This window comes from Thermobia domestica, chromosome 9, assembly GCF_964235325.1.
Source record: "Thermobia domestica chromosome 9, izTheDome1.hap1.1, whole genome shotgun sequence".
Classification (NCBI taxonomy): domain Eukaryota; kingdom Metazoa; phylum Arthropoda; class Insecta; order Zygentoma; family Lepismatidae; genus Thermobia; species Thermobia domestica.
Window position 1 is genome coordinate 165,195,619 of NC_137462.1, and position 15,307 is coordinate 165,210,925.

Below are 15,307 nucleotides of genomic sequence, written 5' to 3' on the forward strand. Positions count from 1 at the left end.
TAAATAAAATTTTACTTTATAGAATAAAATTATAAATAATATTACATGTTTTGTATTAATTAAGTTGAAAAAGAACATAAGCTATGGCTGCACAATATGAAATGTCTGGTTTACGACCAACCCACTGAACTATTCTTTAGAAACAAATCTTAAGGCAGAATTACTACATTGATTCGTCTATATATTTAAATGCTAGGTTTATATGTTCATGGTCAAGAAAAGTTTATATGTTTGTGGCCAATCCTTTCGACAATGAGCAGGCCCGTATCCAGGGGGGTCTGGGGGCCGCCCCCCTAAATTTTTGATGCCCCCCCTAAAATTTTCACGGTAGGCTTGAAAATGAACTATAATATGTTGATGGACTATAATATGATTAGATTGTCCCCCTAACTTCAGCCGCCCCTCTACATTTTTGGGCTGACTACCGGCCTGACAATGATATCTCGAAAAACACAAGTGTTAGAAACGTGCCGATTTCGCTGGTTGACAAATTTTGTGTAGATTTGTCAGTTTTCATTGAAATTTTCAAGAAACTTGTCTTTATTTTTCAATTCCATGTTTTAGGCGTCGTTTTGACAGTTTCATATTGCAGCTATGTTGATATCCTTGTGAAAGACAACCACTAGAGGAGCTACGTGTAGCGGGTTGATGGACATTTCAGGCGATTTTGTTTTAATCTGAATAACAAAACCTATTGCAAGCTGGCAACTTCGAAGGCTTGTGGACCCACAATGAGGCGTACTCGGATATGGAATTATAAGGAAAAAATATTTGTATTTGGCATAATTTATCACTTATCCAAGTTTGACACAAACTCACCCCAATATTCTATATATTAAAATACTACATTTATATGTTTGTCTATAGCAATTTACTCCTTTTGAGAGTCTTCCTGTCCTTTACTTGTGTCCGTAAAGGGACTTGCACATAGGGCTATACAATAGGAAGTGGGAAGGAGATTCACGCTCATATTAGAACTGTGGCTCATATTATAAATAACACAGGTTCAGTTAGTAAATCCTTAAAATCTAAAAGTACTGAGTAAAGTATTGCCGGATGAAACAAGTCACACGGACAACGAAAAGTTACATTGAACAATTGTCGAGTTCCTGTTGACCGCGTTAGAACCATGTTTCTCCAATTTTTGGTGACTAACTCATATATTATTATTGCTTTTGAAAGAAATGTTCCATTTTAATTCGAAGTTTAGTTCATTGGTCAAACTTTCTGTTTCTAACCTACGTAGTTGACATGTAGGCTTACTAATGGTTCTGTCAAATATTTCCTTCATTCTTAACTAAGAAAAAGAAAATGCAAGGCTAAAAGCGTGTGAAATAAACAGTTTGTGCTGCTCTTTGCAATCGTGATCAGATTTTGGATTCAAATCCCGAGTCCCGTACATCCTAATTAGGCCGGTTAACTTTTTCAGTCGTATCAGATTAATTAGAGATGGTACTTTCAATATATATATATATATATATATATATATATATATATATATATATATATATATATATATATATATTTTCAAGATCGTAGGCCTACTTTTCTGACAAGCTTTCTTCAAAATTTTCTTTTACTTGTTAATATTTCAGAGTGAAATGACTTGACGGTTGTATCTGAAACTGAAAGTAAATAAGGTTGCTTGAGTGCTAGAGATCTTGCACTTAAAACAAACATTATAAATGATCTCCCAAATGTGCTACCAAATTGTACTAAATTATTATTTGCTGATGATGTAAAACTCTATTGAAGAATTTCCCAGCCCTCCGAAGCTCTCGCACTACAAGAAGATCTAAGCGCACTACATACTTGGTGTATATCGAACAAACTTAATCTTAACATTAAAAAATGTAACGTTATTTCATTTACAAAGAAAATTAATAGCCTAAAATTTAATTACAGTATAAGCAACACTCCCGTACAAAGAATTAACACTGTAACTGATTTAGGGGTCACTATTAGCTCCAACTTTTCCTTCAACAAGCATATCAATCGCATTGTTAGTTAAGCCTACAGAAACCTTGGCTTCGTAATCAGACTTGGCTTTGACTTTTCAAATACTAATGTTTTTAAAACCCTGTTCAATAGTTACGTTAGATCCAAACTTGAGTACTCTTTAATCATATGGCATCCCAACAATCAGAAAAACAAAAGCACGTCTTGAAGCGATTCAATCTCGTTTTGTGAGGTACTTAACTTATAAGGAAACCGGACTATGTCCAAAATTCGTAAAAATATACCGACCTCCTTCGTAAGCACGATAAGCCTATCTCATCTTTCGAAGATAGACGTACCACCCAACTCTTGATTTTCTTAATGAAATTATTGCAAAATAATATAGAATCTGAGTATTTACTATCCCAGATAGAATTACATGTACCAGGTAAACGCACGCGTCCTAGAAATATTACTTTTCATTTACCTACAGCTAGAACAAATACACTATACATGTCACCTATTAGGAGAATGTGTTATATTTTTAACTCCTATGCTAAAAGTCATCCTGAACTTGACATATTTACTATAAACGATCGTTCTCTAAGAACTATTGTGCAATCTTATTGAAGATTCATTAATTAAAATGGCCATATCTATAAATGTGTATTTGTAATTATGTAAGTGAATTCATGCATGCTCTAATTATATACAAACTGACTAGGTCAGTATCATTAGGTAATTTACCTGTTGTGATCTATATGTAGCCATAAATAAATAAATAAATAAATTATAGAGACAATGCTCCTTTAAAGACAATATAGGAGCAAGATACTCGTCTGACGCGGGAAACCCTGATTCCATTTCCGTCGACAGCCATGTGGTTGGCATCACACCTTAAGCTATAGGTCCACTTATATAGCCTCGCTGCTGAAGAGGACGCCAAACTCTAATCTAAAATAAGGACAACAGTCAAGAAGTTAAATTTGTGATGCAATCATTTGGAGAAAGAAAAACACAGTGATTTCATTGAATTCAGTGAACATCCACTTTCTAGGGATGTAGTTGAAAGCATGTTTCAAAATATAAGATAATTGTATTTTCCGATTTGTCCTATATAAAAAATAATCGTGGTATGAAAACTTAAAAAAAAAAAAAAAGACGGGATATGAACTTTCTACTGCCGAAGAACACATTGAACTGTCTTATAATTCAACATTCAAAATGTTTTCTTCGTTAGCGTTACTGGAGTTTTATTTTCAGACTAAGGCTGCTTATCCTGAAATTTCGAAGTGCTGTAAGACATTTATTGACATTTACCACTACATATCTGTGCAAACAATTATTTTCTTGTCTCGTACATATGAAAATCGAATACAGGAAAAGATTTTACATGGAATCATATCTATGTCTGAAATTATCCAGTTTTGATTCAGACATACAAAAGTTGACGTCAGAGAAACAGCCTCACCTATTACATTAGGTGAGCATTGAATTCGTAATAAGGTCTAATTGGAATTACCTATTTTTCCAAATATCTCTAGACCTATTCCGAATATCTTTAACAGTATTGTATCGTCATAAATGACACGTTTACGTGTATTCATATTCATACCATTTTTATGATATGTAAAATCACACACACACACACACACACACATATATATATATATATATATATATATATATATATATATATATATATATATATATATATATATATATATATAAAATTTCACGGAGGGCTGCAGAGAATTAACAGTCGCTACAGAATCCACGGAATCAGAAAGATTGGTAAACGCTGCTTTGGAGAACTTAATATTGGAAATGTTACTTTTCTTTTTAAGAATTATTAATTATAAGAATTAATTCCATATTCGCATTGTTATTCCTAATCTTGTTTTACTTAGTGCTTTTATTTATATGCATTTAATTTAATTAATTATATGTGCTTAATCACTAATCATTTATAGTCAACTTTTTATACTTCCTCTATGCATACCACTCTGTCGAAAGTTCTCCACCCTCACCGAATCATTAATTATGAAACGGGATTAATTTTGTGGAGAAGTAATATGACTCCGTTAGTCTGTCTTTTCTCCAAGAGACCTAACAAAGGACATGACGTGGAATCGAGGAACTGACAGGAAGGTGGCTGCAGACAGTCCCAACATGAGGGTCGAGAGTCTTGAATATTTGAATATTAATCTGCTTTCATTATAATGTAATAAATACAGATGTTTTGTAGCAGAATATTGCAAGACTTATGACTCATACTTGTATAATGGAGAAATAAAGGTGGAACATACTATTGCTTCTCCATTAAAATTGAAATGTTTGAAAAAGCTTAGAATTCCCCACGCACAAAGTGGAAAAACTTTTTAAAAATCTTTTTCTTTCATTCCTTGTATCTCTAGTCCTTAGTCATCGTATTAGACAAAACGTTTCTCGTCTGTATGTATACACACCTACCTGCCAAATTTAATTTCTACATCACTGCACTGGCAATGTCGCAGTAAGTGGGTTGGTAGACGTGAAAAAATAGAACTCAAGTTCAACGTCAATTCGACTACCACCCACAGTCACAAAATTTCTCGCTCAAAAACCTAATTGAATGAAGTATTCGAAATTCAAGTAATACTCGTTGTCCCCCTTTTTTTCACAGAAGAAAAAGGAAAACTTCAATTTTTTTCTTGTAAGTTACGGTGACGAGATTAAAAAAAAAATAAAAAAAAATGGGACACTCAACTAACTGGCATAATTTGAAAGTTCCTCCAGTTGTAGTCATTGTAATTTTGTTGTTCATGCCAGTAAGGAAGAAGTGTCTAGCTTTTCAAAATAAACAGCTTTTTATTTATTTAATCTTATTCGATTTTTTAAAAATCATCTAAAGTTTAACAGAAACTAGAAGCGATTGTAAAGGGTGTCCCATAAAGGAAGCAACGTTTGATTACTCGCCATTTCTATTCTAGTATGGCTCGTGGGTTTTCTCGGGGTTCTCCCGTTTCCTCCCACTTTCTTCATTCCACCATTTCACTCATCTCTCATTATCACCGTCTCCTTTAGCCTAACCGGCATAACCGTGGGACGTAAAACTTACAGATTTCATTTCATTTTTTCTATTCTAGTATGTTGGTAGCACTTAACATTACACGATTTTCATTTATTGTCTTTGTGATTAGTAGTCACGGAGAGCCGAATAGCACATGATCGTCATCTGTTTTCTGTACGAGTAGGAATGGACCGTTCCACGACGAAATAGCGTGTCATAGTGAAAACTTATTTACAAATGTGGCTCCATTCCTACCCGTACATAAACAAATAACTATTACACGCAAAAAGACAACATATGAAAATCGTATAATATTCAGTGCTGCCAACTTACTACAACAGAATGCGGGCATTGCAAATGTTGCCTTTCTATACGGAACATCTTTTACCTGTTCGAAATGCGTCATATCATTACCCTAGTATTCGACACTAAGGTGCTTTGGATGTGCGTTACTCCGTCCGTACCATTTGTGATTACTGTTGAAGAACCCTCCAAGTTTTAATTGTTTTTCGATGTTTTTGGTACTCTAGCGTCCTTAATTTGCAGCACTTCATAGAAATCCTTACGTGTGAAGTCATAAGATTTTGTTGTATATGTAGGTTTGGAATATGTTTGGGTGACCACACGTACTGATTTTCGCAGTACAATACTGTTTTTTTAAAAGACCTGTCCTGCGTGTTACGAAGACGGCTAGAAAAACGAGAAATGTCCTTCTTTTTTAAAATGTCCTGAGTTAACTTATTTTCAATATTTTAGTGTTTCTTTATTCACAACATTTTCAACCACAGGCACTCTTTTTCTGAATGATGAACCTCTGTGTTTTCCAACACTCCTCAAAAGATTATTGTTACGAAAGGAGAACAATAAACGAACAATTGTTTTGGAATACACTGTTCCTACTGAGAAGGTCTTCTTGAGATATCAGTAAGGAGAGTACTTGACTTAACTCAGTAGTTGATTGGAATAATGTCCACATCAGCTTGAAGTACATTAATAAATAGGAAAGAAGCAAACGATTTCTACCTGTTTGATGAGATCACAAATGTAAAGAAGTGTGCTATTTTCAAAGAAATTAAAGAGTAGAACACTGCTCAAATGAGGTAGATTTAAGATGAAGTGAATTATTCAAGCATTTTGAAGAAAAATCTATTCAATATTCCAAGTATATGATATTGTGTAGTTCAATATATGCTTCTCTGCCACAAATACTCTCTCCGACTGAGAGGGGATTTTCTATAATGAATAATTTGTGGACTATTGAGAAATCTCAATTAAAAACTGAAATTCTTAAACATATTGTAATGACCAAATGTTAATATAATTTTACCTGTAGTGAATTGTATGACATGATTTTGCAAAACAGTAAGTTATTGCATGTTGTACATTCAAACGAAAACTGTCACCAAGCACTGTACTGATGTTTAATTGGTAAACAGATATCACATATTAATGAAAAGAATTTGTTAACGTTTTTTAAATGATATTTTATGAATGAAGTTTTCTTCTTCATTAAAGTGACTCCTTTATGTTAGTCTATCAAACGTTTTTCAAATGTTTCATCAATCTTGTATTTGCCATTCATGGAAGTATTTGGAGTTGTGTTGAATTCCTTCAATACTTTTGTTAAGTATTTAAAAAAAAAAAAAAAAAAACGAAAATGAATGATTAACTTAAGGTTAACGTTAAATGTAATAAGGGCATGCGTATTGCCGACGAAGTAAACTGTCATTTACTTTTATATTCGTGTCCTACTTTTTGCTTGCAAGAATCTGTTCACCCTAAAATATGTAATAATCTGATGTAGTACTTTTTGAAAAAAAAAAACTATGTTGAGTAGGGTACGCTGTTAATCTGATGGTATTGAAGATTGTCGATCTTTGGATGGCACAAAATATAAAGGCGTATCAAGATCAATTGTCCAACCTTTAGAGGGCTTCCAATTGCGCGAATATGCCAAATTGAAGGAATACATTCTCAGTGAATATTTATTAGCTCTTTATTGGTGACTATAACAGCTTCAGACACGCACACACAAAAGGACTCCCTATAAACCATTCAAGCCTATGATTGGGTATCAAATCACTTACTTGGTAAATTAAAAGCAAATGAGTCTTATAAACCACACCGGTTCTCTTTGTCCAGATCAGGCACACACATAGGAATTTATTTTGGAAGGATCCAAATCATCTGAAGGGGGGTGGGGTTCAAATTCAAGATGAGGATAAATTACTGTACATTAAAATGTGTAAAATCACTTCTAAAATCAAACTAAATTTATAGGAACGTTGGGATTTCGGGTAATTTGCATCCTTACAACTCAACCTCCTGGTACGTCCCTGGTTCAGATGTTTGTTTATATAGCCCACCACAGCCTTAACGGAACGATCGACTGTATTTATAAGCCACCCGTCTTTAAAGGGTTAAAAACACTAAGATTTCTGTGGAACATTGTGTGTAATTTTGTTGGACATTGGGGACTTACCCTTATAATTTGGGGTTGAAATTTGTGAGAGGGAGCATCGCACGGTTCAACAATGCACAGTACCATTAGTTATAAATCGTGGATTCAATTGGCAGTAGAGGATTTAAGGTGTTTACGTTTAGATAATAATTAAGAGCAGGCTACTTCTGCTCGTAGTATCTTGCTTGTTAGGTTATTAACACTTCAACAGCATTTTATTTAATTTTGCTACTACTAAGCAATTAAAAAAAAAGAGAGTAATATTGTATAGCCCACGATTAAGTGCACAACAAAAAATGGTGGTGTTCAATAACTCAATATCTACACATACCAATGGTCCCAGCACAACTACCACTTATAGCGTGTTATTTCAACACTAAGAGTCCAGCATAGCAGGTAACACAAGTCTATCTTGTGAATTCGACATAGATGGAGTGAAAATAAAAACCATTAGCTGTTTTGGTAAAACCATTAGCTATATCGGCTCCTTTCATCAGTGGGAAGCTTTAGTAATTCCGGAAAATTCTCAAGGTTAAAGCTCAATTGTCATTTATTGGCACCTGACCGCATGTCAAAAGGTAGCGGAAGTTTTGAGATATGAATTCCCTCAAGATTTTCTCAAAACATCTTTTGCTCCGAGGGAAACACTTCTAGCTCATTAACAAGAGGTAGTTAACTACAATATTAGAATGTGCATATCTGCCAAAAAGAATAAAACAAATACGTCTAGAATGAACCACCATTCAGTAACAACTGAAAAGAAGTCATATAAATTGCATATGAATTTCTCAATTTATAACTTAGCTTTTCTTGTTTACAATCTGAATAACTCAGTGTGCTATACTATCAATTTCAATAAGCTGCGTACATACACTTCTATTTCATGGTTGTTTGTGTTATTGTGTTTTCAATCCGAATAATCCAATGTACTAGACAAGTTTTCAGGAAAAGAAAGTATGCATATATATTAAACATACTATCAAGAGCGCCGATCCTGGGGGAACCGAGGGGGCCCGGGCCCCCCAAAGCTCATGTGGTCCCTATTTTATTTATGAGTATACAATATTTGGTATAAAAAATTTGAGTGCAATTTGTCTTAAAATCTTCATATATATGCCTTCTGCACCTGAATGGGCCCCCTCCCCAAATCTACAGAGAAATCGGCGCTCTTTCATACTATAGTAATATTTTCTAGTACTGTAGGCCTATATTTTTATGATTACTCTATATACATTATTTATAAGTAGCTGTCGTGCCACTGCTTATTAAAATTTTACAATCAAGTAATACTAGAAATCCTATTCTAAAAATAAACAAATCACACTTATTTCTGTAAGTTGGCCACCTGTCTAAGTTGGCCACTTTTCGATGGAACTGATGGTGGCCAACATAGACAGGTTTCACTGTACTCCTAGTTTTAACATGGATTTGCGTAAAGAAAGGAAAAGAAAAAGAAAAATGTTGAGGTAACAGCATATTGTTATAAGGTATAGAAGATTGACCTCTTTTTCTTCTGTTAGAAATCTAAAGTATCCTAAATAATTGTTAGCACCCATTTGAACATGTTCAGCAATCATGGGCTGTGATTCGAAAGGAAGAACTCTGCTGTCGAAATGTCTACAAGTCTGAGATAACACTAAATTATAGTATTCTTTTCTACACACAAAAAATAGGCATAAAGAAAGATCTCGGGGGATGTTATGGACATTACATTAAAAAAATGCTAGTCTATATATGAGTTAGGAAAGGGGTGTATTCATGAAGTCCGTATCCCCCCAATGAAAATTTCTGAGTGCACATCTGATCACAAATATATTACTCTTTCGTAAGAATAGTCTTACAAATAGAAACAGGAAAATAGACAAGTTTCTTTAATACACAGGAGAATAGACTTATATAATACTCAAGAAGAAAATATAGCCTGATATTCCGGTAAGATTCACCACTATTCCATTGGAAATGTTATTCTCGATAGAGCATATCAAAAGCAGGCACACTAAATATACACGAGTAAAATCACCTTACCTTTCAGAAGTATAGTTTGGTATTTAAGCCCTTTCATTTGTATTTCGAAAAACAATTTTAATGAAAAAAAATAACCAACCTTACATGAAAAAAAAATAACAATACGGATTTCATTAATTTTAATAATTATAAAAAGCCCATCTACCATGAATATTATAGTCAAGCAAGCGAAATATACTGACGTCTGTTTTTTAGTTGTATTAATTAATTTACAAAGGGAAAAAAAAAAGGATATTGAATCCACGACTGAAACCAATATTCTGTCGACAGAGATAAAAGCCGTCCGCTCATGTTCAGTCACCCTATCGCTCTTTGTTTATACAATATTTCTGAGAGAATTCTTTCCTGACCCTGTTTCAGCGACGGAAATTTCCACTGCTTTACTCAGCCAATCAGAAGCGAGGATTGGGAGGCGGGGCGAAGGTGAAATGATTTCTGCAATCGATATGCACTGCATTCGCATTCGCATCGCACTGCCTGTATATACGCTCACCGTGGTCGATGTGAGGCCTGCTCTTTCTCTCTCTTTCATTTTTTTTTTTTTTAATTTTTGTTTTAGTTGTCTGTCCTGCCTTGCACATTCCCTAGGAATGTTTTGTTTATATGAGCGGAATGTCTGAGAGATTGCAATCGAAGGTTGCTCGTAGACAATGCTTTTCAACTTCCAGACCACGACTGCGAAGACAAGAGAACAGTAGGCCTACTTATTGCTTACTAAATGTGTAAACAATTTTGTTTATAATTTGAATATTGTTTTCTTGGTTTCCCCTATTTGTTTGCTGTTTACAACGTTTTAATTGACTGAAACGAAAGAAAGTAAAGTAGCGTATGTTAAGATTTGGAAATACAAAAACGAAACTATAATGTAAAATGCGTTTAAACTCCTACAATACCCTCTTTAGCTTCTTCTTCTTCTTCTTCTTCTTCTTCTTATTATTATTATTATTATTATTATTATTATTATTATTATTATTATTATTATTATTATTATTATTATTATTATTATTATTTAGGAGTTCTGGGGAAAATTGTGTTCCCCTTCCTCTGTTGCTTTAAGATCAAGAATCAAATGGTCCAGAAGGCGAACTGAAAGACCTGCGGGGCATTTGGCCTTCCTCTACATCAGGGGTCTTATTCCGTACCAGCTTTCAAAAAATTTACAGAGCGTGTAACGTAACGATAAACAAACAAAAATCAATTATAAAACTGCTATGCCTATTATCGCAAACTAAAACGCAGATTTTGCGTTGCATTGCGTTGTCGCAAACTGCTGCAGAAAACCCCATAAATCCACCCATCCTATTATAATAACTTCCAACAATTATTTTCATCTTGAAATCGTTTTTACTACTTGTATAATTGAACTTTAGTGAAAGCTCAAGATAAACAAATTCATAAAATTGCTGTATTATTTCCACTGATAGTTGATTTATATATCAAAATTGATATTTACTATACCTATTTTAAATTTCTTAAAAAAATATTTTTTTTAAAGAATGAGTAATAGTTTCTGCATCTCTAGCCGCAACGAACAATTTACCCTCGTTTCTCCAACAGTTTTGACCTTCCCAATCGTAATTTTATTTCTTTCATAAGGAGTTATACTGGCAACTGAATTGGTTGGAAAATACTCGGCAAAGTAGTCAATTGCAACGTAGGGCCAACGTTGGCAGTTGGCTAGGTTGTTTTTTCTTTAATAAAAGGTAACCAAATATGACTATTAATGGTTCTTACTTATAATGTTTACTTCAATTTATTTATCTGTTGATCACACGACAGAAGTATCGTATCGTACTGTAGTCTATTCAAATCGCTTCGACGATGTTAAGTGCGGATAGAGTCATTATCTGTTCATCTTTGGACTTTTTGACGCTCGTTCTGTTCTTTTCTCTTTGCAAAAAAATTTAAGAAATGATGTTCTGTTTGAATAACGTGAACAAATTCTGTATGTTCTTTTTCTTCATCATACTAACTAAGCTTTAATAGCTTTTAAATTGTCTCTTGTACTGATTACCTACCTACCTCCAGTCTCTGTCTGGTCTTCGTATCATACATGATATTTATGTTATTTCAAGAATATTCATACTTTATAATGCGCTTAATTGCTTTGTTGGGTCGATTTTTATTTTTTATTTTTCTTAAATGCACAGTAGCGCAAAAGCCAGCTATTAATTTAAATTGTAAATATCAGGGCCAGATTAAACGAGGTTTAGGGCGCTGTAGCCCAGGATCTCCAGGTGGACAAGGGCCTTCGCTCTGATCAAAATATCAACTGGCTATCTAAAAAGAATCATGACAATACAATCATCATCATAAAATAAAATATGCCCAAAAAATATGAAACATATTTCCTTAACTTTCCTACTACACTTTCACAGAATTGTATCAGGTGAAGACAGCGGGGGTCACATATTTTTTGCTAGCCTCCAGGCGGGTTAATCCAGCATTGGTAAATATCTACCAAATAAAAAGACATAAAGTTCTAATTTAAATTTTAGTTAAGAAGACTACATATCCTGCCACTTGTATTATCACATTTTCAATGTGCTTTCCCTCAGCTTTGACGATTTTACGTAATGTTATCTCAAAACTTGAATGACTTTCTGAAGAATATCAGCTGAAATAATAATAATAATAATAATTAGTGATAATAATAATGATATTAATAATTCACATTGTGTAGTTGGCTTTAGCATTTTCAAAGAGTTGGAGTTGCTTCGATAAACATATTTAGAAACCGTCTGGTACATGTACTCAAATTTTATTAGTTAGCTAGTTGCAGAGAGAAATTACCTTTAAGTTTCGTAGGTAGTATAAGTTGCACTATACTATACTTCACACATTGAAAATACCACCGTGACGTTTCGTTGATGAATACATATTGGACAAAATTTCGCAACAGTAGTGTAGCGATTGAAAGCTTCGAAAATATGTTGTGGTAAAATTTAACGTAAACAATATGGAATGTCAAAAACATTCAGTTGAAAATTTACATTGGAGAGAAGTGTGTTCAAGTGTTGAGTTTGTATATTGCTTGTAGAGTATTTTTTTGTCTTGCATTAATTTGAGAGCGGAATTGACTTGATACAGTTAGTAGTGAATGCAGAAGTTCGTCAGTGGGAAGTTGTTCAACGTTCAAAGCTAGTATATTTTTAAGTGTTTCTATACATATCTTAATACGATAAATGTTTATTTTTACATAATGTCTGCTCGAGGGTAAACTCCCCCTATACGCCAGTGCTTGCAGTACCATTTACACATCATGAAATATTGAGACTTCATGCATGTGGGAGATCGTTCCTTGTTTAAATGCAATGATCTCAATACATATGGAATTTTTTACCCTCTTCGTGGGTATATGGTTAGCATACCGTGTTCAATTCCTGGTGGGGGCTCACGTGATTCGGATCTCACATTAAGCTGTAGGCTAAATGCTTTTCCCAAATAGCCTTAGTGCTGAACAGGACACTGAACTCCAAATCAATCAAGATGAGAATTTAGTTTTCATTATTTTTACGCTGTTCTTTTTCAAATTTCAGGTTCTTATTTTCGAGTTTTCCGGATGGTTTGGAAATCGCCGGTGGTGAACCAAATCATTAAGCCGAAGGTCCAACTCCCAGCCTAGCTAGTTGCGAGCCAACAGCGATCCCACAGAGATGCATGTGCCCATGCTTCTGCCCCTAAATCTGCAAATGACAACTATCAACATAAAGGATTAGAGGTATAAGCTTTCAATTATTTCAGCCACATACTCACAGAAACAAAAGTTGCATGATTAATCATAAGATACTTGTAGATATGTTGTTATTTCTTATAATTCACAGTTAAGAAAAAAAATTAGGGTTAAAACTACTTCAAGTTCTAGGATAGGACAACGCCCATGTACTGGGAAGTAGATTTTTATCAGCCAGAATTTTTAAATTTATTTATGGTGAAATGATTCATTTCCTGTCTATGGGCGGCACTTAGTCTCGACATGCATAAAACCACAATAAAAGAAAATCGATGACTAACGAGCATGGCATGTCGTGTTCAGATAAATATACTCTTTCATATCAATGGAGTTTACTACTTTATGCTGAATAAAGCAGAATGCGGAATAGGCAGTGTTCATTATTCTTCTCTAGGGTAGAGCAGTTCTATTTGCGTAGGTAGGAACTTGAGATAAATACTATTTTCAAATCGAATGACAGGTGCATATTAATAATCTATTGTAGAACTACTGATTAAGAATGCAAAAACGAAAGATTATAGGAATTTTGTTCAAACAGATAGTTACTTTAAAAAAATGAATCACACGACCGTTACGAAATATATAAATACTACTTTTTCATGGAAACTAAAATTAAAATTCAGTTCTTTGTTATTAACTTGTCATGCATTATCTCGAAGTAATTTGTATGTATGAAGACATTCACATATAGCACTTTTCTACCTTTAGAATTATACTTTCTTCTTAGGAGACACTATTGTATTCAAGAGACTTATAACAGATTGCTGAATCTATCTACAATATATATAATTGCATAGTTAGTCTACAGATACATTTTTCATTCAATTTTACAACTAAATGATTAAATTGTTGGACGAATTTAGTTCTAAAATTGCCCTTAGTCATATCTATCTATACTTCTATAGTAAACAATACAAAACAATTTTTACTTGAAATATCACATTCTGTAAATAGGCACGTACATACGTTGTACACTTTGGTCAAACGCTAGTGTAACATCCTGAAGTTTCGGATACTTTACAGCCAGGAGGTTCCGGGTTCGAGTTCGGTGACTATCCTCGCGGAAGTACATCAAATGAATCACAGATGGTTTATGATCCCTGTCTGACTTTCATTTTCATTGTTGTTGGTGATTAATTATTCCAGTTTAATAATGGTGTAATAATATTTCTTTTGTTAAATAAAGTAGAAAAAAGAATCCCATAAAAGTTGTATTCGTAATTATTCATAAAATTACATTCCTCGAATTCGATTTAACAAATATTTAGCCAATCCAACTCAAGTATCGAAATTACTAAACTGAATAATATAAATAATTCAGAAAAACGTTCTTACTACATTTTTAGTCCAGTAACATATGCTATTGACCGTCGGGATTTTAGGGATGCGCTCGAGTCGAGTCGAGACAGAATTTTCCTGACAAAATTCGAGTCGAGACACAGCTCTTCCAATAGAAAAATATATATTTTTCGAGTCGAGCCATCACTTTTACAACACATTTTCGAGACGAGACAGTCTGAAATCTTGTCTCGTGCGCATCCCTACGGGATTTGCTAAATTATGATATTGAGCCGATATTGAATGGCAAATATTTATATTGGTATCATACATGTCTCTTGTTTTCCTAATTTACATAACAGTCGGTCGGGACTCTACATATTTATCGAAAACATTAACGACATAATAGACGTTGATAAGACAGGTCAGTAATATTGATCAACATTAATCAACAGGTTAGTTCAACTTAGTGGATAAATATACCAAATTGATGGCATCGCTCTGATATTAGTCTATTGAGCGAGTTATTGACTACCAAAATTGTGCTTTTATATATATATATATATACGGTCTACACGTATGGATATTTAAAAGACTAGTAATAGTCTTTAGAAGCATTTAACGAATGTAAGCACAGCATTCATTCATAAACTGTCCTATGCACTATACACATTGTATTTCTATTGGGAAATTCGTCAAATATTCTGGAATTATCATGTTTCTAAATGCGGTACAGTGTTAATATTCTTGCAGTATTGAAAAAAATATATTGTTTTCAAGTTGAGAATCAGTTTGATGAATATCAGTTTTCCAAAAATTT

At 33.7% G+C, this 15,307-nt stretch overlaps 1 long non-coding RNA gene across 2 annotated transcripts in view; it reads left to right on the forward strand.

The window, feature by feature from the left end:
• Nucleotides 1–15,307, forward strand: part of LOC145695166 (uncharacterized) — a 150,054-nt gene that overhangs the window by 90,849 nt on the left and 43,898 nt on the right. For both annotated transcript variants that reach the window (XR_014133121.1, XR_014133120.1), the window contains exon 2: nt 13,016–13,197. This is a non-coding gene — a long non-coding RNA (uncharacterized LOC145695166). The remainder of the gene's footprint in view (nt 1–13,015; nt 13,198–15,307) is intronic.